General features: G+C 33.6%; 1 pseudogene; it reads right to left on the minus strand.

Annotated features, from left to right (window-relative positions):
- Positions 1–715: 715 nt before the first annotated feature.
- LOC146912636 (UDP-glucose 6-dehydrogenase 1-like) lies at positions 716–7,486 on the minus strand (annotated as a pseudogene).
- Positions 7,487–26,260: the final 18,774 nt, after the last annotated feature.

Raw genomic sequence — 26,260 nt, forward strand, 5'->3', positions numbered from 1 at the left:
AAAAATATTTGTCGAGACAAATCAAACAACATCTTACATGTTAATATTTGTATTTATACATTAGTAAAAAATTATGGTCAAAGTAAGTCAAGTGAATAGTGCACATTGGAAAAATTGGACATGTATTTTGAAACGGAGGGAGTACTTAGTCTTGTGATTCCATTCTCATTCATATTTGGATTTGTCTAAAAGTAACTAAAAGTAACAAGTTTTTATTGAAACCAACAATTATTTAACAAAAAATTATATATTTAATACAAAATGTTCAAGTTCCAATGCATTACTATTTTAAATTTCTTAACATGTGCAAATTTACACATGATAGAAAAACCCTTCATATTTTAAAGGGATATGGACATCTCAATATTGTGTAGTTTCTTTTTTAGAAAAAAATTAATTGAAAGCCTAGTTTTTTTTAAGTAGTCTTAAATAATTGAGTTTAATTGAGGTGCACCGACAGCGTAAAGACACTTTACACCGTCAGCATATCTTTGAGCCATGAATCAAGTGGCTTATCAATTGAGTAAACCAATTTCACTTAGCTTATCACAATTGCCGGCTTTCTCATAAACTTCTGCAAACCAAGTTTCTTAAACTCATCCTATTAAGTTAAAATCATAAATCATTTGCACCTTTTGTTTCCAATATTCAGCTACTTCTGGTAAACCATTACACTCACAAATGCAAAGGTGTTCAACCTAGTAATATTGTATTGTCAGTTGAGATATGTAAGCCTCTTGAATAAACAATGACAATCGACGACATTCCTTCTGTAGTAAATAAATGATGGCTTTCTCATATTATCATAATAAAGATTTTTAAACTCATCCAATCCAATTGAGTTAAAATACAAACACCACCTAGATTTTTGTTACACTCACATTCTTCTCATTCAAAGGACTAGTTGGCGACAAGTGAATAGCATGATCGAAACCAAATTTATTCATCCTCAACTCCCTTTGTATTTGATCCTAGACCTGAGGATCAAATGTTCTCAAACGCGCTTTATCACCTAGTAGCCCTCTACACACGTAAATAACTGCCGGCGCCTCACTTGTATCATTGGTATCTTTCTTGAATGAAAATCCTAAACTAGCTATCGTTTTGGTCACAACCGTGCTAAACATCGATTCAGCCACCTTGTTTACAATGAAATTAAAGGTCTTGAATTGAGAAGGTCTTCAATTGTAGTTCATTCAGCAATGAATTCGGGATTTGATAGAATCTGAAATTTAATACCTGTTGCATTGTGTGTCATCATTTTATCTGTAGTTTCAGCTTAGAGAAATAATTCCAATGCAGCTACAAATCATATTTATCTGATATATACTGATTCTTGAGTAGTATTTGATAACTATTATAGCTTTAGTCATTATTGGCCATAATTTTGAATGTAATCACATGAAAATAGAGCGTATTTACGAAACTAGTTTACTTGATTTTTATTTATTTCACATGTCCTTTCAGTTCTAAGAATTGAGAAAGTGAAAAGAGTACATATATGAACATGTTAGTCAATTTTCCATGTAACAGATGGAAGAATGAAACATAAAGTAAATATTTTTGGTTCCAAAGTCACTAAACCACTTTCTTTGCTGATATTGTTTAGTTATGAGTGTTCAATTTGAAATCAAAGGTCCTCCACTTGAGATATTAAGTATGGAATGTAATTACTAGCTAAGGATGAGATTACCTATGAAGTTTACAATGAGTGATGACGCGATGGATCATGAGTATGCTTAAAAATGGGAAAGGACCTTTTTGTTGCACATTTGCTTTGTCAAACAAATTTAGAACGATAGTTAGTCCCACATCGAAAGTTTGCGAAACTTATAGAGGTATACTTCATTATAAATAAGCATATATCATATTCAAAGAATTATTGCAGGGTCAATTGTTTGTGGCAGTACAGACCCCAAATGGTGAATAGTTTTGATTTTTTTTTTGGCAAAAATTGTCAATAATTATGTTTTCCCACTGAGTTAGTCAAATGTAATTTAAATATAAATTGATTATATCTGATTTTCCTTTGGGATAACATAGTAATATTAGTTTAATGTTAGTTTTTGAGCAAGAAAAAACTTAAGTCAAAAGGTGGTAGACTAATAGATGCATAATATGTCTTTTGTTACAACCAATTTTTGGGAAAAGATCGTTTTTATTTTCAAAGATGTAAATTCAACCCTCATACACATATCAATGTTAAAAATAATTGAATATATATATATATATATATAAGGCTGAGAAATAGTTAGAAAAATATAAGAATTTAAATAAGTTTTAGTTTGATGTTGTAGTTGAGTCACTTTAAAAAATTTAAATAAGCTTTAGGATTGGGATTCAACACTTGTCTTGTCTTCTCTCCTTTTGCACATCTTTCTCTTCTTGAATTTGATCTAATAGAGTTTGCCCTCAATTTCATTGATCTTGAAACCTTTTGAGTGTGTTTGGATGGGGGAATGTTTTGAGGGAATGTAATGTTATGAGGGAATTCAAATAACTTGAGGTGAATTCCATTGTTTGGATGGGGAATGTAATGTAATGTTGAGGAAATGTAATGTAATGTTATGGGGGATCTAAATCAAAGAGTTAAAAAAACAAGGGTGCAGAATTAAAAAAGAGGGGGTGTAATAACAAGCTGCATATGGAACAAAAGAAGGTGAGGGGCCCGCAGTCAACAAGGAAGGAAGGAGGTCAACTCCTTCTTCTTCCTCTAGTTCGCGTAAAACACCAACAACAACATCATTGTCACTTCAAAAATTAAAATCTCAATTCTTCACCAAATCTCACAAACTAAAATGCCATTTTGCTTGGATTTTCACGCTGATCATGAATCTAAGCTTATATTTCACAGTGAATGTTTGTATAGAGAGAAGTGAGAAAAAAGTTTTGACTGAATTTTCAAGTCTCAACGGAGTCCGTAACGGCGTTTCGCGGCCGTAATGGCGATCCGAAACGCCGTAACGGCGATTTTGCTATGATTTTTTTTCTCAACGTGAAAAGGTCCAAAAACGGTCACGGTGGCTGCCGATACCGATTTGTAACGGCCGCAACAGGTCCGTTTTTTGAAACCTTGCTAACTAGTAATAGTTGACTCGATGAGAACTCGCGTCAACATTGCATTTCAACGACTCCGGATCAGGCCTCTGCCAATGCGTGCTGCTGCTGCTACAGAATTCGCTCTGTCAGGACTGTTCGTGACAAATTTTTTTCGCATTGAGTTGAAATAAATTTCTATAATTTTTTTAAAATCGATGGTCATTTAAAAACTTGATGGGTCACTAAGTAATATTGTATCAATGGTGTCTATTTTGGTATTGGTGGTTAATGGTTATTTCAGTAAGATTGGAAATTAGACACTACAGTGTTTAGAATCTTAATTATGTGTCAAAGTACAAATTAGTGTAGGTCTTTCCTTTTTCATGTAGACATTTCCCAAAAATTCACCAATCTCTGATTGGGGCATGTTAATAAAGAATAAAAAGAGTCTCTCTAGTAAGTTCTTAAACTCATATTTATACCAACCAAGGTAGACAAAATCGAGATCCTATGCAGGATCGGGGAAGGGTTACAAGATCGTGAATCGGAGGATCGTAACACGGATCGTAAGATCCTACCAATCTTACAAATTCATGTATATTTGTATATATATGCATATAAAAACAACATAATTAAGTGTAAAAAAACTCAAATCACAATCAAAATAATATAGATTCACAAATTCATGACACATAAAATTAAAAATAAATTATATAAGTGGAAAAACACTTGAAAATACCACAATTACTTTTTTTTTAAACAATACCACAATTACTTAATCAATAAACAAATAAATTGTATTGTCAAAAAATTATTATTATATACTTATTAATTTTTTAAATCACATGAACAATTATTAATTAGTGAAAAAAAATAACTTGTACAAGAGTAGAAATCAAAACGACATAGAACTTTGAAGTATAGAAAAAGCAAACCCAAAACAACCAAGAAAAAAGAAGCAAAACGACATATTAATAAAATGGCAATTAATTTAATAAAAAAAAACTTGACAATTAATGAGATTAGTGGGTGTATTGGGAAAGTTTTCGGCAATTAATTAAAATAATTATTGAGCAAAAACGTTACAAAAAGTCAGCAATACAAATATTAAAGAAAACGTTTTTTTTTTTATTGTTTTTTAAGTAACCGGGTCGCGAACCCGACCCGCGAACCCGGAATTTTGAAGAAGGCGCACAGCCGCACAGAATCGGCCGAAACACTCGATTCCACCGCTTCCACGCATTTTCGCGGCGATTCCGGCCGCTCCCATCAGATTACGATTCCGGCGGCGTTCCGGCACGGTGGGGGGTTGCGAGATCGCAAACTCGTACGATCCTACGAGTTGGATCGCGATTCTGTCTACCATGATACCAACCACTATGGCAATCATCCGAACCGCGCTCTGCGAATACGCAAATCTGCAGCCTTGCCAACTCCTAGACCGCAAGTTTATGTCGGTGTGTTGATGAATACAAACAAAATGTCAGCTTCATTAACATGTTTTTCAACATCAGTGCTGAAGAAAAGGTTCTTACCAAGACATTGCTTTACTACATCATCAAGACCTGGTTCATAGATAGGAAGTTAAAATGTTCACCAATGCAGCAAATCTTCACCATTTTTCCTTTCCTAACCTATCCAAAGTGGTGTTCAAATGTATCATTAAATACAATTATGCAGCCAAAGCTAATTTGATCGTTTTAATTAACAACTACGCTGGAGTTTTGATCCCTAATTTGATCGTTTTAATTAACATCAAAACCGGTATATCACGGCTCATATCGTGGTCACAAACCTTTATTTAAAACCCTCAAACAACTTGTTCATCTTCTTCTAGAATCTTAAAACAATTACAACAACAAAAAAACCATCATAACCCAGATGTGTAATTTGCTAAATACAAAAATAAAATAAAAACTGAACTGATATTTCTTTTAAAAAACCACATTCCCACCAATTATTATGATTAGTAGCAGTAAGCAATAATTGTTAAACTTCATTCTATGAAGTATTAATTTACGTTTTAAATTTTTTTTTGATGAATAATAATAATTGTTAACGAAATAGAGAGGTTTGAGAAGCTTAGAGAGGCAAACTACCATTATAAATAAAGAGAATGGCAATAACTTCATTCACATTCATGTAACGAAATATTACTATGTATGGTTTTGTAACTTTTTGGATTAAAAAAGTTGAGTCAAATTCTTTTTTATAAAGAGAATGGCAATTTAATAAAACTTTTTTTGGTACCAAGGAGTTGCAAATTCATACTGTGTAATTATTTTTAAAAAAGTGATTGAAATTTTTATGTTTTTTTATTTTGAGAAGAAAGCTTATAGTTTTTAATAGTCTAAAATGTTAACAAATTATTTTTGGTTTTTACAGAATCATAAAACAAACTTAATATTATCTTCAAGCTAACTTTGCATGAAGTTTATCTTAATAATTAAATTCTCACTCATCAATTGGCTAAAGTTGCATGTTGGATTGATGGAACACACCATTTGCTTCATCTTTTTGCTACGGCGTTCAGGACGGTGGTAACAAATTTGTAGTAAGTCACACCTTTCATTCTCTATTAATCACAAAAAAAAAAAAAAAAGAATTTCATTATATTAGTATTTACGTTATGTTTAAAAACAAACTGCCATACACATGTGCTTTGTGAATATGTAGAGCAATAGCTAGCTAATCCCACATCGGGCGTTTGAGAAGCAAATTGGTGTAAAGGACCATTATAAATAAATAAAGCATACAGCACAATGTTAACAAACACGGAAGCTGTATGCATTTTGAAGTAGAAAAATGTCATATGGTTGTGACAATTCAGACTTTTTAAGGGAGAATGATGATCACAATTCCATGGTTTTTTCTTTAAATAGTTGAAAGAAATTTGTTTTAGTTATTTAAAAGTGTTATAGTAAGGATAAGGATAAAGTACATCAATTTGACCTATTTGTCTCCAATTAAAAGAACTAGAGGTATTAACTTTTAAAATTAGTTTTGTTGTTATATATGTAATTTCCTGTGACTGTGTTGACTATATTCATTGATCAATGTTAACAAAGTCTCTGAGTAGATTTAACATTTAATTTGGATTTGCTTGCAGCCACAATCTCGCAAAACTTTGTTGGAATAAGATTGGATGGTGCTCAATATGTAATACATTTTCATTCATGCAATAAAATATCTGGATTAAATAAAATTGTATCAAAGATAAAAAAATAAATTGAACTACTATACAAGAGACGTAAAATATCTGAAGATCAACAAACTTTTAGACAAATCAGAATCAAACTCGTATTGACAACAAATCAGAATCAAGTTTATTGACAGCAAGTCCCTTATTATTTGATCCAAAGTAACATGTTGGATCAAATATACTCAAACGCGCTTTATCACCCCATAGCCCTTTACACACATCAATAGCAGGCGTCTCCCTTGTATCATCGGTATCTCTCTTGAATGCAAATCCTAAAACAGCCACCTTTTTGCAACCGTGTTAAACATTGATGTGACCATAAGGATCTCAAACCGACACTTCCAATAATCAGAAACTTGATAACTTGTTTTCAATATTCAGAAACTTCTATTACACCATTACACTTATAAATGTAAATCAGGTTCAGTATATCTTTCTGGAATCATGAACCACCAAAACCAACACTCGCATTCAAGAACTTTCGTCCTATTCTTTTGTTGGTACCAACAGCATAGGAAGCTTGGTTAACAGATGTGCAGGTAGCTTCGCAAAGTGCTGAAACTGTATTGACAGATGAAATCCTTTGAGCCAAAAAGGAATTAGCAACTAACTTAGAAAGTTCTGCTGACCAAACATTTGTTGTCAAGATTTTTCCCTCAGGAATCCATTGAGAATAAACTTTTTTCAGAGATTGAATGCTCATTTGCCGGATGTTATTCTTCCTCCAATGAGAACTCTGTCCTGAATTGCAATTGTTTCAGTGAGAAATTCAGGATTCTGCAGAATCTGAAATTTTATACCTTTTATATTGTGTATATTGTGTATCATAATTTTCTCTATAGATTCCGCAGTTTTGACAGCATCAGTTGATTTCTCTACAACAATATTGTTGGACTAGACACATGATGATCATTCGAGCCATACTCTCTCAATATGTCAAATCTGCGGATTTGCAAGCTCCAAGACCGCGAGTTTTAGTCACCGTGTTGACGGATACAAATACAATGTCAGCTTTGTTGAAATGTTTTTCTACATCAATGCTTAAGAAAAGGTTTTTGTTGTGACATTGCTTTACTACATCATAAGACTTGACTCATAGATAGGAAGTTGGTCGTTGTTCAATGCTGCTATGCGCGATTTTGAGATATTGACGACTGCTACTTCAATGGATGGAAATTTTAATGCAACGACTGCCATTGTTGGACTCCGAACATATCTATCACCAATACAACAAATCCTCACCATTATTTCTTTTCTAACCTATCCACAAGAGTGTTCAAATGTTTCGGTAAAAAGATCTTCATTCTAAAAGAACAAACTGATATGCACATGTGCTTCATTGATAGTGATTTCAAAGAAACCATCTAATCATATTTCCATCTAATGCAGCTCTCTCAACATTGTATAATTACTAAACGCTATTAAAAGCTCTAAGGACCTTAAGTTAAAAACTTTCCAAGTACAACTGACACTACTTCAACATCAATACAGTTTAACTATATCTTGAACACATAATTAATCACACTGAGAAGGCTTATGTTTCATTAGAATGTCATAATTGTTGTAAATATTAGCATTAGAATGTAAATAGTATTAATTGTACATAGTCTGAGGCCCAATAAAGAAAGTTCATTAGGTTTAATTTCTCTATATTTAAGAAAGTCTTTTCACCAATGTATTTATCACCTTTTACATATCAGAAAAATCTTTTAAACAATAAGGATGAAAACTTAATCCAAAAGACTATACAAACTAGACTCTTCTGAAATTGACCAGTGTTGTTAAATAGAGGCCATGGCAGAGCCATCATACTTTGCAGTGCCGGATTTTTCGCCAAACGCTATGGCTAATTTGTGAAGAATCACAGTGCCACATAGCATTTTAAGGTGGCTAGCCTAAGTGTAAAATCTTCCACCATGATCCGTCTTCCACAATCGATAACATCGTCTTAAATGCCATGTTATTTAACATCAGGATATGCAACACATGTGCAGTGTGCACTATAAATTCCAACAACCATTATCAAATTTCAACAATATCTCAACATGATCAGTTAGTTCCTTCCTAGTTTTGCTTAATCTCACAGAAAAGAAAAGTTGCCAAATTCATTCAACACCTTAATAATGAAGATTTGTCAACTAATAAAATTAAAAGTATAATAAGACTAGTTGTGTTTTCACTTAGTTCTAAAGTTGAATTATATAGTCAATGTAAAAAAACTGAAGCAACTAATGAAAAAAATTGTTTCAAAAAGACGCAATTCATCGGAACTTGTGATATCAAAGAACTAAGAAAAATACTTGACTTCTTTAAAATCATGATTTGTAAAAACCAAGTCATCAAAAATTGATCCCAAATTGTTATTGTGAAAACTTAAATGTGCTTAAGGTATTAACCATAGCAAAATGAGGGAGCGAAAGTCATCACCCTGTGATTCGGGACAACTAACTACAATGACTACATAAAGATCAGTGCCTTATGGTTTCCACGTGACAATGATGATAACTTGTGACACCTAGGCATAACACGGTGATGTCGTCTCAATCTCTCTCTCGTTCGGCCGTGATGCAGTAAGGCTTAGGAATAGGGGTGGGAATAGGCCAGACTGACCTGCAGGGGCCTTCGGCCTGGCCTTTTAAGGCCTGGACTGGCCTAGCCTGTTTAAGCAAAAAGGCCAGGCTTAGGCTTTTTATAAGGCCTGTATAATTAAAAAGGCCAGGCTTAGGCAAATGAAATAGCCTACTAGGCCTGAAAGGCCTGCCTATTTAGTTTGACAGAATGAACTTTGGGCCTTGCATTTGCATAGTGGGCTTGAGTGCTGATCCGATACAATTATTTAACTTTGTCCATTTCAATCTAGACAAGAATGATGGAAACCCTGGAGAGAGAGGCGCGTTCGTTCTACACTCCCTGTCATTTCTCTAAGACATTTCCTCTATATTACTGTAACAGATCTACCAAAATCTCAAGTCAAAACAAGCTCCTCCATCCAATAACTTTGCATATTAATGTTACTTTACTCTTTCCCTTCGTCTTACAGCTTTTCTTTTCAATGAAATTTATGCTTGAGATCTATTTTTTCTTGGATCTAATTTTTTCCATATTTGAAATGAGACATGTTCCTTTTTACATGAAGTTTTCAGATCTGTGTCTGACTTTTTTAGAGAATCACGTATAGTTGAAAGGTTCAGCCAACCAAAACTCTACTCAAACTAACAACTATTATAGTTTCCATGATTTTTATGAAGTTTTTTATGGAATTTTTGAGAAATGGTGATAACAAATAACAACACATCCTTGGATTTCTTAGTACTTCTCAAATTGTTAGGCAACCAAAAGTCTCGTCAATTTCTCTCTTTATTTTAGTTTCTTTTTTGGTAGAATTTTTTAAATTTATTTTATTTTATGTATAATGGTCATATTGTGGAATTGAATGTTGATATCTTTTTCGATGCATAATTGTATGTAATTTTTTTTTTCTTTTTGTTTATTCATTGAGTGTTATTAGCCACGAACATAGAATTATTATGTGAGTGTTAGACTGTTCAAAGGCCTAAGCAAAATGGATTATTTAATGGTGTGAAATAGGCCTATAAACAAGCTTTCAGGCCAGGCCGGAAAAAACGGCCTATGAAAGGCCACAGGCCAGACTCAGGCCTATACATTTTTTCGTAGGCCAGGCTCAGGCCTTTCAAAGCCTGGCCTGGCCTGGCCTATTCCCAACCCTACTTAGGAACAACAACAAAGGCAAACAACCCCATCACCGAATACAGGACCATGTTGGATTGATACCATGCACATTTATGAATTTTGTAAAAATTTAGAGAAAAAAAGTATATGAAACACAATTGTTAATGAATGGTACTATTGAATCATTGAATTGAAGAATCGGTAGTTACAAATATTGTGCATTATTGAATTGATGAACTTTGCTCCTGGGAGGACCTCGAGTCGAGTATCCACTTTATGATCCTGAGCTAGTGGCGATGTCATAGAGGACATAATTGTTGTTCCTTCGTGGAGAATGAGATTGTTTCCTCTTCAAAAAGCGCAATTTCAATATAATGACTGCTATTGTTGGACACTTCAGTGCAGCAAAAGCTTGTTTGAATTTCCCACTCTTCCAAACTGATGTGCGCACAAGCTTATCTGAAGTCTGCTATATCATGATTGTTGGACTTCCCACTCTTCACAAACTGATGTGCGCATAGCTTTGTCCCACATCGAAAGTTTGAGAAGCTTTGAGAGTTAAACAACCATTATAAATAGAGCGTGCAAGACAACGTCAAGAAATACAAAACCGATATGCATTCTTACATTAAGTAAAACCATTGGTTGGTGGAGTTCCTTTCGTCCTTTCAAAAAGGTAGATTCATCTTTTCAAAGGATGGATATATTATATTCTAGTCTACTATCCATTAGTTTTTTTTTTTGTCCTTGTGCCATTTAGGGCTATACCAAAAACAAATTTGTTACAACCTACACAGTTTGGATACGTAGTATGGGTGCGGATATGATATGAGTATGTAGATATGCAAAAATTTTAAAATTAGGAAACGATGTTGTAGATATGCATTGATTATTCTTCAATATTATATAATCATAAAAGTCACAATTTACAAAAAATAATACATGTGATAAATTCAATAAATATTTTATTATTTGTGGATTATTTTAAAAAAAGAGTGTGGTCATAACATTTTTCTTTTACATGTAATAAAGAAAAGAGTATAAGTGAAAGAGAGAAAAATTGTTTTAAGTATCTTATTAAATATTGATGCATTCACGTTATCACAAATGCAAAGTGAAAAATATTAAATTTGAGTGATGCAATTTATATTAATTAAAGAGTACAATTAAAAAATAATAATTTAATATTGCATTGAAAACTGTGATATTTTTTTGAAGGACATTGAAAACTGTGATATGTAATTCATTTTGGAACAATTTTTTTACAATTGGTCACTCATTACGGGGGAGTAACTTTTTAACAAGTTTTGTTGGTATTCAATTTTGGGTGTTCACACATTTGAGGGAATCATCATGCAAAAGTGTTTGGGAAGAGATTTAATGAACTAGTCAAAAGTGGTTAATAATATTCTCGCTAAAAATGTGGTTAACAACATATTTTTATGATTAACCAATTTGTAAAACTAGTTAATGATACAACTCAAATTTTGTGCTAAGAACCTCCTCTATATATATTTATAAAAAAATTAATAAAATTGACAAAAAAAAAAGGTATTGTTCGTCGTGTTTACATGGCAAATTGTTCCCAAGTGTCACATTGTTATCGACTATTTGTATTCAAATAACATTTTTTTTAAAGAAAATAACATTTTTGTTGTTTAACCACTCATCACACAAGATCCAATAAATTTCTATTTTATTTTATTTTTGGTCAAGAGATCCAATAAATATCTAAGAGTTTCAAAACAGAACACCTAACAACATTGATTCAAAGATAAAAAATGAAAAACTTTTCTTTTTTGGAGGGGAAAAATGAACAACTTAGTATACAAGAAATATAAAATAATTTAATATCTACAAACTTTTACACAAATCAGAATCAAACAAGTTAATCAACTAGAAATAACTACACTCGATAAATAACATTATTTACACCTAAAAATAATTATCCTGTTAGTCAAACTCGCCAAATAAGTGATTCAGCGAACATATTAGGACAGTGGCGTAGCCATGATCCTAGACCAGTGGGTTCAGACTTTTCAATTTCATAAAGGTCAAATATCATATATTGTCCTTTAAGTTAGATGTTTATAACAATTTAGTAGGGCGGGAAATGAGTCGAGTTGAACTCGTCTGAGCTCGATTCGACCCGATAAGAATTGACTCAGATTGAAACCCTACTCGAGTTCGATACGAACAATTTTTTTAACTCGAGTTCGGCTCGTTTAAAGTTTACGAATAACTCGGTTCGGCTCGTTAGGTTCAACTCGTTTGCTCGAGTAACCTAATTTTTTTAACTCGAGTTCAACTCGTTTAAATTATTTTTATACATTAAAATGACATTTATTTGGAACGGAATATACATAAATTAGAGACCGAAATATCATTAAATAATGGGTTTTGTTAAAGGTACATGTTAAAGAAACTAAAACTAAACACTTTACTTCGAAAATAACATCGCTTCATTTCTAAAAAGTTTAATACACAATTTTCCAAGACACAATTTTTATATTTGTGTTCTTAAATAATAGCCTAAGAACACTTTTAACATTTTCTTCAAATAATTATGTAATATGTTAGACTTGAAGCTATTATCAAAATAACAACCTTTGCCTGGTGTTTACGTCTTGACTCTTGATTAAAATCATGCCATTATTTGGTGATTTAACTATAAATTAAAATCATCTCAAAAGGTATTATTTGGTGATTTAACTATAAATTAAAATCATCTCAAAAGGTATTTTTTCGTGATTTAACGATAAATTAAAATGTTAATAATACCTTGAAAAAGTTAAAGAAATTAAATACTTCCTCCGTCTCATATTAAGTGATACAGTTCACTCTGTCACACATACAAATGCATATTTTTTCTCTTTAATATTTTCAATTCTCTATTGATTTTTTTTTTAAAGTGTAATATTTTAAAAATATTCGTCGAGACGAATCCAACAATATCTCATGTGATATTATTTATTTTTGTATATTAATAAAAAAAGGGAAATGCTAACCATTGCCCTTGGGGCATTGGATAAATGAACAAAAATAGAAATTTTGTGTTGGAAAGTGATAAAAAGTGGTCAAGTCAACTTGTAAAAAGTTTACAAATTGTTTTTTTTTGAAAGAAAAAAGTTTACAAATTGTTGTTTCCAATGTAAAACTATTAATTTTGATTTCCTTAACCATTGCTCTGAGGGGAATGGTTAGCAAGACCCTAAAAAAAATATGGTCAAAATATCAGTGCTAAAGAAAATGTCCTTGCCAAGACATTGCTTAAATACATCATCAAGACCTGGTCATAGATAGGAAGTTGATAGTTGTTCCATGCAACAATCCATGATTTCCAGATATTGACAACTGCTACTTCAACGGATGGACGCTTTAGTGCAATGACTGCCATTGTTGTCCCTCGACATATCCAGCCACAATCGTTATCAAAAACTGGTACATCACGACTCATATCGTGGTCACAAACCTTTATTTAAAACCCTCCAACAACTTGCTCATTTTCTTCTAGAATCATGAAACAGTTACAACAAAAAACCTTCATAACCCAGATGTATAATTTGCTAAAAAACCACATTCCTACAAATTATTATGATTAGTAGTAGTAAGTAATAATTGTTAACTTCATTCTATGAAGTATTAATTTACGTTTCAAAAAAATAAATAATAATTGTTAACCATATGTGGGCTTTGTTAAAGCAATAGCTAGTCCCACATTGGACGTTTGAGAAGCTTAAAGAGGCAAACTATCGTTATAAATAAAGCCTACAAGTTTCTTCAAATAATAGAAAAGAGTGTGGCCTTCTCATTCATGGGAGTGGATGGATTATCTCGGTCGGGAATCATGCTGAAAAAGTAATGTCGAGACCTTAATCGTGACCATTATTTTCTCAATTTGATTCTCAATTGAGACTATCCCTCATTTGGAAGAAAAAAAAAGTGAGTCACTATTTTTTACTACCTCTGTTCTTGTCTCTATTTACAAGACCTTTTTGCAAAAATAATTGAAGGATAATCCTGAAAATTAAAGAGATGTACATTGTTACAAATTTAATTCTTGTGCTTTTATAAGAGAACTTATATATAAGAACGGAGGTAGTAGTTAGTATTTAAACTTAAAACCTAAAGAGAAGCACACTCCCTAGTAGGTCCTAAGCATAAACTATCAAACTAACATATTGGGGTTCAATTAATTTGATTAATGTTTTTTCATTTAAAAATAATAAAAAAATTAAAAGTTAACAATTTTTAAATTACTTAAAAAATGATAATTTAAGTAAATTCCATCATATTTAACTCCATCATAAATACTCAAACATTACTTAAAAAATTAATAATATTTAACTAGATGTCCTTTTTACCCAGGTTTTATTATTTTTCTCTCTAGTATAAACTTAAATTATAAATTCAGGTGACGTTTAGCATCGGAAAATTGTGATCTTTCCCCACCTTAGGTCAATTTAATATGAGCCTTTGATTTAATACTAACAAATATTAATGGATAAGATTGTTCTAAAACTTTACCTTAAATTTGGATGAATTTTAATAATAAAGTATTAATATAAATTTTTTTAAAAATTGTACCAAGTCACCTCACTTAAATATATTTATATATTTGGAACGAATAAAACACTATGTTATAATTTATATTTCTCAACAAAAAAAAACTATGTTATTTGTTTTCCAAAACCAGATTTGAATATTTTTTTTTTACTTTCATGAAAAAAAAAACTCGACTTTTTTATTATATATATATAGACACACATGTTGTCTATAATTTATAGTTCAACTGATAAATTTTTTAAAGTTGTTAGATCGAATGTTGTAACGTGTTCGAACTCCGACTCTTTTGCTTATGTTTATTAGTATCTAATGATTGTCATTTTGTTTATTTATAAAAAATAAATACATATATGTTAAAAAAATTGTAGTCCACTATAATTAATGACATTAAAAATTTATTGTAATGGCAATAAGGAAAACATGAGAGGGTAACAAAAAAAAAAATCATCTTTAAAGGAATAAGGAAAACAATATGGATCATGTTTTTGAATGAGGGTATGGATTGGAATATAGCAAAACAAGTAGCATAAGTAATAATAGATAAGACAAAAATTTTGTAAAAAAAAAAATAGATAAGACAAAATTGATCAAAGATGTGGAAATTTATCCATTGCCCCATGCTAAAACCCGCCATAAATTCAATCAATGTTGCAACTCATCGTGGTTGTCTTAAGTAAACTCCATCATGTGACATCATTTCAAAATAATTCAATCATTTTGTTATGAAAAATGATATTTATACAATCACATAATTATAGAATATTGAATAAAATACATAATGTGAGAAAATGGAGTGTCTAGTTTTTACCTGCAAGGGGAGATAAAAAACCTATGACTTATAGAGAGAGGAAGAAATAAATCAATTAATAAAATACATAGTTTTTACTTTGCAATTAAGTAAAAGGTTGTTGCCACCTTTTTTTATGACTAAAATTGTTCTCACTTGTTTTTAACATCTATGCTGCAATCACATGACCATTTTTTTAGATACTTTGTTTATGTTAGAACATGCATTGTCTTCTTTTTATTCCACGAACAATATACAGGGAGAAATTTGTCGAAATAAACTATGTTAGTTGCAATTAATTATTAATAATGTGTGTTCAGTTATTGAATAATCGAAGTATTACATTAGACATTATTGGTATACACTCTCAGTGTAAAGATTCTTTTCATCGTCAATCAATTTTAATTGTCGGATCACTGTAAATATTTGACTTTATTTACAACTATTTTAAAAGTCACATGTACAATTGATTGTGACTTGTGATTGTTTAGCAGTATAAAAATGTTTACTTTGATAGTGTAAATTAAACTTGTTATTTATCATTATATTTCCATGGCTAGACTTGTGGATTCAGGAGATATTGTGGAGCTACAACTACAACTAAAGCAATCTGATTATGAACTCGTGATAAGAAGAAAAAGAAGCTTTGCAGCCTTTACCAGTCACGGCTGTGCTGCAATCAACACCACCATTGTATTATCCAATACTTCCTTCGTCGCAACCCCCTCCATCGGCAGCTGCTTGTGCTCCTGCTATCACCACCTTCAAAAGCACCTGCCTTACTTGCCCCAAGAAATGCCCGATGGCAGGAAACTTTTACCAGAGCTAGGAATTCAGGATTTAACATAATTGGATCCTTTTCTCTATACCTTGAGCAGTTTTGATAAGAACAATTGATTTCTCTACAACAATTTTGTCAGATTTTGAGACATCGGTGATATATCATCCGAGCCATGCTCTTCAAATACGTCAAATTTGCTGCACTGCCAGCTCCAAAACCGCGAGTTATATTCGGCGTGTTGACGGATACAAAACCTATCTCAGATTCATGAACATGTTACTCAACATCAGCTGTCAGTGCTGAAAAAAAGGTTCTTATAGCGACATTGCTTTAATACATCATCAAGATCAGGCTCATAGATAGGAAGCTGATCGTTGTTCCACGCTGAAATGTGCGATTTCGAGTTATCAACGACGTTGACTTCAATGGATAGACACTTAAATGCAATGACTTCCATTGCTGGACCCTCACATATGCAACACCAATCCACAGTGGTGTTGAAGTCTATCAGTAAGTAGTTTTTCTTAAGAATCACATTCCATGAAGTCACAAGAAAGGTAGTAGTAGTAGAAGTAGAAGTAATAATTGTTAACTTCAATCTCTAGGCACATGTGCTTTGTGAAACATATGTTGAACAAATGGTAGTCCCACATCGGAAGCTTTTGAAGTCTATAGAGGTAAACTATATTATAAATAAAGGAGCACAACCATTGTGCGATTGAATCTGGATCACTTTAGAGTGATAATCTCCGCCTTGGTGATAATTTGTGAATTTTTTGTGTATTTTTTTAAGAAGAATGTGCCAAGTATAATTAAAATCAATTAATTATATTTGGGCTAAAACATAAATAAAAGTAGTTTAATTTAATTGAATCAATTAGTTGTTTTCTTGTTTGTGATTTTTTTATACTTTATTTGTTATAAAAGTAAGGGTTTGTCTATTGTGTAAAAGTAACTAAAAATAGCAACTATTTATTGAATATAACAATTTTTTATTAAAAAGTTATATATTTTAATAATAATGCACAAGTTCCAATATCAACATATTATTTTAAACTTGGGTTTTGCTAATCAGTTCTCTCAGAGCAATGGTTAAAAATCCTACAAATAAAATTTTTGTCTTGTAAACATAAATGTTACTTTTGATAAAGTAATAATTACACATCTTTTTCATTAAACCTTACTTGTTTTAGATGCTTAATCATTGTCTTGGGGCACTGGTTAGCATTCTCCTTTAAACTTTTTAACATGTGCAAATAAACATGTGCAATTTGCACGTGTTAGAAAAACCCAAAAAATAATATATGGTTGTAATTGAAAAGTAAAGAATTTATTTAGTCTACTTAAATTAATTTTACATACATTAATTTGTTTTAAGGGTTAATAAGTGTTTGTCTCCATGGTAAGGTAGAGAGTCCATGATAAGTAAAACCGAAAAATAGGATGCTGCCAATGCATGCTGCTGCTGCTATAAAATTTGCTCTGTCAGGATGGTTCTGGACAGATTTTTTGCGCATTATGTGGACATAAATTTCTATTATTTTTTAAAGTCGATGGTCATTTAAAAACTTGATGGATCACTAAGTAGTATTGTATCAATGGTATTTTGGTATTGGTGGTTAATGGATAATTAAGTAAGATTAGAAATTAGACACTACAGAGTTTAGAATCTTAATTACGTGTCAAAGTACAAGCTAGTGTGGGCCTTTCTTTTTTCATGTAAAAATATCCCAAAAATTCACCAATCTCTGATTTGTGCATGTTAATAAAATATATAAACAAAATAAAGAATAAAAAGAGTCTCTCTGGTAAGTTTTTACACTTGTATTTATACCAACTACTATGGCAATCATCCGAGCCGTGCTCTTCAAATTCACAAATCTGCGGCCTTGCCAACTCCTAGACCGCAAGTTTATGTCGGTGTGTTGATGGATACAAACACAATGTCAGCTTCATTGACATGTTTTTCAACATCGGTGCTAATGTAATATCCCGCCAGTCAGTATCGGAATATTACCAGTCGATCGTGCAGAGGATTAAAGTTTAAGGAAAGTCAGCGTAATGGAAATATTCATATTAAGATGTCAGTTTTTTTCAGGTAAAGTATCAGTGTCGGATTTAATACGCTTAAGATAAGGGTATTTTGGTAATTTCACTTGGGAAGGATATTTATTTGGTTGTGGCCCAAAATATCCCATTTTTCTATCTTCTTTCTCTCTCTAGGTTAGAGAAAGAGTTTGGCTCTCCCTTCTCTCTAACCCCATCGCCCTCTTCCTCTCTTCCTCCCCATCAATCCTTTTCAAATCTTCTTCCTCAATTGGTAAGGTTTTAACCTATGTTTCCTCAAGGTCAAAGAGAAGTATGGAGGCTTGGTTTTTGTTTGAATTTCTCCTTCACTTCTCTAGAAACTCCTTTTATCTTTTCCTCTCCATAAGATCAATTCTTTTAAGTTGTTAAGTGATGAACCAAGCTTGGGTGCTAGCAATTTTGTAAGGAAGAAACTATTATGAATTGAAGTGAAGCTTTGAGGTTGATTTCATCTTGAAGTCAAGGGTTAGGGTTTGGATGGTTTGAGTGAAGATGATGTTAGAAGCTTGAGCAAGAACATGTTATGGTGTCATCTTGATCAAAGAAGTGATAAGAAGGTATTATATGGATTGTTTTCATTACTTTTCCTCCTCAAGAGAAGTTCATGGAGAATTAAAGTTTTGGTGGAAAAAGCTAGGGTTTTGAGCTTGGGATTTGATGATGCTTCAAGAACTTGATTAGGTGAGTTCCTTAGATAGCTTACCACCCTTGGTTTATGTGTTTCATTCATGTAAGGAAACTATATGAAATCTAGGGTTTAAAGTATAAGTTAGTTGCCCCTTTTCTTACCATGCTTGTTATACTTGTGTACACTTGTTCCATGACTGTTTTTACGGGTTTCTAATGATCCTAAGGGTCACATAGCATTTGGAGATGCTTGGTTTGAGGTTTTTAAGTCAAAAATATCAATTTTGAGGTTGCAGGACTGTCACAGCTCGCCACGGCGAGCAAATGGCTCGCGAGGCGAGTTAGGAGGTCGAACAGGGGGTCCTGCTCGCCCCCAACTCGCCATGGCGAGTAGGAGCTCGCCTCCCACACCAATTTACTCGCCTAGGCGAGCTACACAGTGGGGAAACCCATTGTTTTGCTCGCCTCAGGTCGTTTCGGCGTTTCGCGAGCGGTTTTTCTTGTGCAGTCGTTTTTTTAGAGAAATAAACCCCTCAAACCAAGGTCCTAATTGTTAAGCTTTGAAAGGAGACTTTATTTTAAATGAACCAAGTGTTTGGCAAGTATGGTAAAGCATGGTAAGCGAGAGTATGATGGTTGATTCGGGTAGCAAGATAATCTTTAAGGAAAGGGAAGAACTAGAGCCTCGGTATAGTTATCGAGAACTAGAATAGTTAGTAAAGAATAGAATGTTATGCATTAGAGATATGCTTGATAAGATGCGAGGTAATAAAGATTATTATCTTTGCCTAGACGCAAGTGTCATACGAGTATGGCAAGACGTGAATCGATATCATATCCATTCACAAAGTAAGTTAAGCAAGCCTTTAGTTTACCTCTAGTGGGATCGTTCAAGGATCCGAGGCAAAAGAGATAGTATGATTAGGTTTAACCTTCATACATGCATAAGACCAAGATTATAATAAGAGTGTCATGTCTCTTGAATTCCTTCCAAGGTTGGGTTCAAGGGGTTCCCCTAGGGGAATGGTTAAGCCGAAAGGGAGCCGCATTTCACTAAGTTAAAGTGTCGTGTCTTTTATATACCTTCCAAGGTTGGATATAAAAGGTTCTCCTAGGGGAATGGGGCAAGCCGTAAGGGACCCGCACGTTCACTAAGGGAGTCCGGTGCGCTCTTGCTAAGCATTTCACCGGTAGTAAGGGATTATCTTCCGGGGTTACTCCACTCGGGACTAATCCATAAAAAGAATTCAAGATAATTGTTTGTTACACGCTAACATAATCAATGAAGCTAACTATGCATATTGTTCATATATTTATATGTTATGTCATAGAGCCTTGACGTAGATCGTCAAGAACAAGTAGAGACTTGGCGTAGATCGTCAAGAAGTAGTAAGTTAGCAAGAATCACTTTTGTGATAAGAGATGATACGTTGTTAGATACAACATATTAAGCAAGTAGAAGCAAGAAAAGAAAGATATGCCGACGACGATCTTAGGTTACCCCTAATCGTCCGGTTTAGAATCGTGTCATGATAGAGATATAAGAGAGCCTTGATGCTTAGAGTGTACTCTTGGCAATGCGGTTTTAGTTCCCCCTTCACCGCCATGACACGTATAGTAGTAAAGCCTATAACAAGTTAAGAATATTAAGACGGCCCTAGCAAGCACCGTCGTCTAAGAAAGCAAGTCCCCACACACGTATAATCAACCGGCAGGTTGTATTGTAGACACGTGGTGACCGTAGGTTTCCCCCGTGGTTGCCTATAGCCTAGGGTTAGGTGGAACTCACTGAGACATTATGTCTCATCCCAATCCTTATTTGTTTCAGATATCAGGATGGTTTAGCAAGCTAGTAGCCGGATGGATGTTTCAGCAAGTGTTCGTTCGTACCAGCTGCAGCATGGCATGGATGTTTAAGGATGCATATAGCATATTTTAGAAAAGTTGAGTTGTAATCTATTGTACGAACGCATTTGTTGTATATGATATTCATTCGAACTTTTATGTTGTAAATTTTTAATGTATCCAGTACTAAACTAATACACATGCTAGACTTTCTAGATACGTCTAGTATAGGTGTTACAGCTAATCTAAAGGTTCTTACCAAGACATTGCTTTACTGCGTCATCAAGACCTGGTTCATAGATAGGAAGTTGATAGTTGTTCCATGCAGCAATCCATGATTTCGAGATATTGACAACTACTACTTCAACTGATGGACACTTTAATGCAAAATTGTTGGCCATCGACATATCTAGCCCCAATGCAGTAAATCTTCACCATTTTTTCTTTCCTAACCTATCCAGGGTGGTGTTCAAATGTACCATTAAATACAATTATGCAGCAAAGGCTAATTTGATCGTTTTAATTAACAGTTAGAGTGGAGTTTTGATCCCTAATATTGTGGAGAATCGTGATCAAATGCAGTTGATGCCGCCTGAATCGCGACTGCATTGTGGTTTCAACAACATCAAAAACCATTATATAGTTTCAAAAACCGGTATATCACGGCTCATATCGTCGTCACAGACCTTTATTTAAAACCCTCCAACAACTTGTTCATCTTCTAGAATCTTAAGCCAGATGTATAATTTGCAAAAAATAAAATAAAAAAAAAACTCAACTGATAGTTCTTTTAAAAAACCACATTCCCACAAATTATTATGATTACTAGTAGTAAGTAATAATTGTTAACTTCATTTGATGAAGCATTAATTTAGGTTTGGTCTCTGTTAAAGCAACAGCTAGTCCCACATCGGAGGTTTGAGAAGCTTAGAGGCAAACTACCATTATAAATACAGCCTACAAGTTTCTTCAAACAATAGAAAAGCGCGTGGCCTTCTCATTTATGGGAGTGGATTGTCTTGATGGGGAATCAAATAGAGTAAATAATGTTTGAGATTTCGACCCTAAATTGTGAGTCGTGACCATTATTTTGTCTCTGTGTTTCTCAATTGAGGCTGTCCATTTTGAAAGAAAAAAAGTGAGTCAATCCTTTTCATTTAAAGGTAACGGGAATTCACTGTTTTTTTTAGGGTTAATTATGTTTTTGGTCCTTACAAAATTACGACCTTGTAAGTTTAATCCTTACTTAATTTTAATAGCATTTTTAATCCCTACAAAAAATTTCTGCACTCAATATTAGTCATTCCTCAATTCAAATTTGTTTAATTTATGCTTAAACTCTTAAGTTTTTCAACAATTTTTTACAGGCGTGTTAAGAACGTTATTACAAGGTCCTCCGAAAAAAATCTCGCAAAAATTTGATTTCTACGTCCATATTTTTGTTACTTATATCTTAAACTTTTGTTGTTTTAAAAAATTCATATTTTATTTATTTCATGTTAAAAAATTATAGATTTTAGTAAATGAACCTTTCATAGTGTTCTAAACTTGTATAAAAAGAATCGTTAAAAAATTTAAGAGTTTAAGGATAATTAAACAAAATTTATTTTAACAGGGATTAAAATTATAAGTATTTTTTTTTTTTGTAGGGATTAAAAAAGCTATTAAAATTAAGTAAGGACTAAACTTAGAAGATCGCCATTTTATAGGGACCAAAAACATATTTAACCCATTTTTTTACCACCTCCGTCCCTGTACCTATTATTTATAAGACTTTTTAGCAAAATTTATGGTCTTTCTTCAAAAATCAAAGTGTATTGGTTAATTTTTTTTACAAAAATACCCTAATTCTAGGGAATTAAAGATCAACCATTTATCTCATCAAAGTGTATTGGTTAATTTTTTTTTTACAAAAATACCCTTTTAAATTCTAGGGAAAGATCAACCAGTTATCTCTCTTGATAATTTAAGGATAATCTTTGAAAGAGAAGTACATTGTTGACAAATTTTAGGTAAAAATAAATTATTTTTTTTTTGAACAAACAAAAATGGTGTATTATAAACAACAATGGAGCACCCCGCACAAGACGTGCAAAGGGAGAAGCATCTACGAATTTACAACGTTAAGGTGCTAAAAGCCAAGGCACCGAGAAAAAAACAGACAAAAGATTACAAGCGAGCACCCATACAAGTCATGATAATTATACATAAAATTCATCTGTTTTGCTTTAAGCCAAAAGAAAGAATTCAGTTTCACCTTCTCAAAAAGTTCAGAAGAAGAGCAAACCGCATTTTGGAAAACATAATTATTCCTCTCCTTCCACAACACCCAAACAGTAGCAAACCAAATAATTCTTAAAAACAAATGAGTCTCACGCGGTAGTCCTGCCATATTTGTAAATTGACTGAAATGATGTCGAATATCACCAGGAATTACCGAGGATATGCCCAACCAATGCCACACCTGATACCAAAGAGAACTAAAAGTGTTACAATCCAAAAACAAGTGTTTGGTCGATTCTGGATGACTGCACCCCGAAGCACATGCAGCGTTGTCTGGATGAATGACTCGCCGATACACCAAGTTGTCTTTACTAGGTAACCTGTTACGAAAGAGACGCCATACAAACAGAGACACCTTCAAAGGAATTTGCTTGTGCCAAATGTCGACAACATGACTTCTATCCATAGGTTCCCCGGAGGTAGTGATGAAACTGTATGCGCTACTCACTGTATAAACTTTGGTAGTGTCAAGTAGCCATCTCCAGGTATCATTAGAATTTTCCTGCAAAACAATGTTAGAAAATAACGCAATACATTCCTTCACACTCTCCTCTTCCCAGGCCAACAAACGGCGACGCCACCTCCACGCCTCTCCTCCTTCCCCCCACCCTAACCTCCACATCTCTTCCACCGAACACTCCTTAAACACCGCAAGATCAAAAAGGCGGGGAAATTTATGTTTCAAAGGTATTTCCCCCACCCAAGTATCATACCAAAACAAAGTATCTCTGCCATCCCCCATCACCCGCTTAATGTTATTATCAAACCACATACCGACACCCTCGCCTACACCCTCCCGGAGCCTACATAACATTCGCCACCATGAGGAACTATGTCTACCCCCTTCTTGCACCCGCCCCCTACCTCCCCGTAGCGAGCTTTCAAAACTCTATACCACAACCTCTCCTTATCAGTCAACATCCTCCACCACCACTTTCCTAACAACGCTAAATTAAACGCTCCAATCCTCCTCACCCCCAATCCTCCATCTTCCTTTGGAGTACAAATGGACTCCCAATTTATCCAAGCAATTTTCCTATTAACCTCACAACCCCCCCAAAAGAAATTTTTAAAAATAGATTCAATAGAAGAAATTATACCTGCAGAGGCTTTGAATAAGGAAAGAAAGTAAACCGGTAAGGAGGATAAGACCGACTTTAGGAGCACCAGACGACCACCATAGGAGAGAAACTTATTGTTCCACTGCGAAAGGCGATAGACAATGCGATCGACAACATGTTTCCAAAAACAGAGCTTCGTTGAGTCACCACCGATAGGCAAGCCCAAGTACACAAACGGAATAGTTCCCCTACGACAATTCATCACCAATGCAGCCTCTGATAACCAAGAGTCAGAAATATTGATACCAGTCAACATACTTTTGTTAAAGTTTACCTTCAGCCCCGACACTTCTTCAAACAACAGCAACACTGCCCTCATAGTGCGAACATTCAGCCAACTCTTCTTAGCAATAATAAAATTTCTTAATTCTTGTGCTTTTATCAAAAGGGTCTTATATATAAGAGAAGGTAGTAGTTAGTATTCAAACCTAAAGAAGCACACTCCCTCAGAGGTCCTAAGCATACACTACCATATTAATAATATTTCACTAAATGTCCTTTTTACCCAGTTTTATTGGTACAAACTTAAATTAGAAATCCAATCAATGTTGCAACTCATCGTGGTTATCTTAAGTAAACTCCATCCATGTATCATGAGTTATGATGGAAATCCAGTTCCTTGCAACAGAAATTTTTTATGATGCCTAACCACCTTCCTAACTAATAATACATGAAATTTCAAGGAAGAGTGTACCTCAACAAGAAGAGTGTATCCCTACATTTTTCGTCGTGGACAAAACTCTGTGCTTCAAGCCTTAACCTCTTGGATGGTGGTGGCAGAGGTTTGCTTTCCACTAAGGACTAATCTCAAAGTACAACCGACACTACTTCAACATAAATACAATTAAACTAAAAATCGATAAAAAAAATTCAAGAACTACGAAATTAAGGAATCTAAGTTTAATATTTGGAATATCAAGGTATATAGTAGTTTTCTACATTTATAGATAACTCTGAAATGTATATTAAATTATAAATTTGATAAAAAAAAAATTGCGATGACCTGAGTTGTGTATGTATTGAGACTTTATCAACATGTTTTGGTTGAGACAAAACTGATTTTTGAGGAAGTCACCAATGTTGTAGTTGATACTGGGAACGATGAGACAAAATACCGGCTCACCCTTTCGGCCAACAATGGTTCAGCTTCTAACAATTATGAAGTCCTTGGCATTGAAGTGGTGTCAATTATCTTTAATATGCATGGTAGTATTCATATCATTGCTAAAAGTGTTCATTTCACTTTTTAAAATGATAGGAATCACTTCAATACTTATAATTAAGAGCAATGTATTTTTTTCGAAAAAGCCTAATATTGCAGGTATTCCATTTCCATCAAAAGAGTCACGTGTATGATTGGTTGTGACTTGTGATTGTTTGACAGTATAAAAAATTTACTCCGACAATGCTTCAAAATTAAACCGTTTAATATTATATTTCCATGGCTAGATTTCTGTATTCAAGAGATACTATGGAGCTACTACTAAAGCAATCAGATAAGTTGCAATCAGCATCACTATTGTACTATCCCACACTTAACTTGTCGCCGCCACCACTACCATCGGCAGCTCCTTCTGCTCCTGCACCACCTTCAAAAGCAACACCTACCTTTCCTGCCCCAAGAAAAGGGCATCATATACTGCCACTGAAATGTCCGATGGCAGGAATGGCAGGAACCTATTACCAGAGCTTGGAATCCAGGATTTGACAGAATGTGATCCTTTCCATAGCTTCAGCAGTTTTGATATGAACAGTTGATTTCTCTACAACAATTGTCAGATTTTGAGACATGGGCAATATATCATCCAAGCCACGCTCTTCAAATACATCAAATCTGGGGCGCTGCCAGCTCCAAGACTGCAAGTTATAGTCGGCGTGTTGACGGATACAAAACCTGTCAGAATCATAAACATGTTTTTCAACATCAATTCCAAAGAAAAGGTTCTTATAGCGACATTGCTTTAATACATCATCAAGATTGGGCTCATAGATCGTTGTTCCACAGTGAAATGCGTGGTTTCGAGCTATCAACGACATTGACTTCAATGGATGGACACTTAAATGCAATGACTTACATATACAACACCAATGCAGCAAATCTTCACCATTTTTCCTTGCCTAACCTATCCACAGTGGTGTTGAAGTGTATCAGTAAATAATTTTTTTGAAGAATCACATTCCATCAACTCACAACATTCCGACATTCAGAATAATTGCTAATATTATATTAT

Source organism: Medicago sativa, chromosome 6 (assembly GCF_051527215.1).
Source record: "Medicago sativa cultivar Bolivia chromosome 6, Bolivia_mono, whole genome shotgun sequence".
In the NCBI taxonomy this organism is placed as follows: domain Eukaryota; kingdom Viridiplantae; phylum Streptophyta; class Magnoliopsida; order Fabales; family Fabaceae; genus Medicago; species Medicago sativa.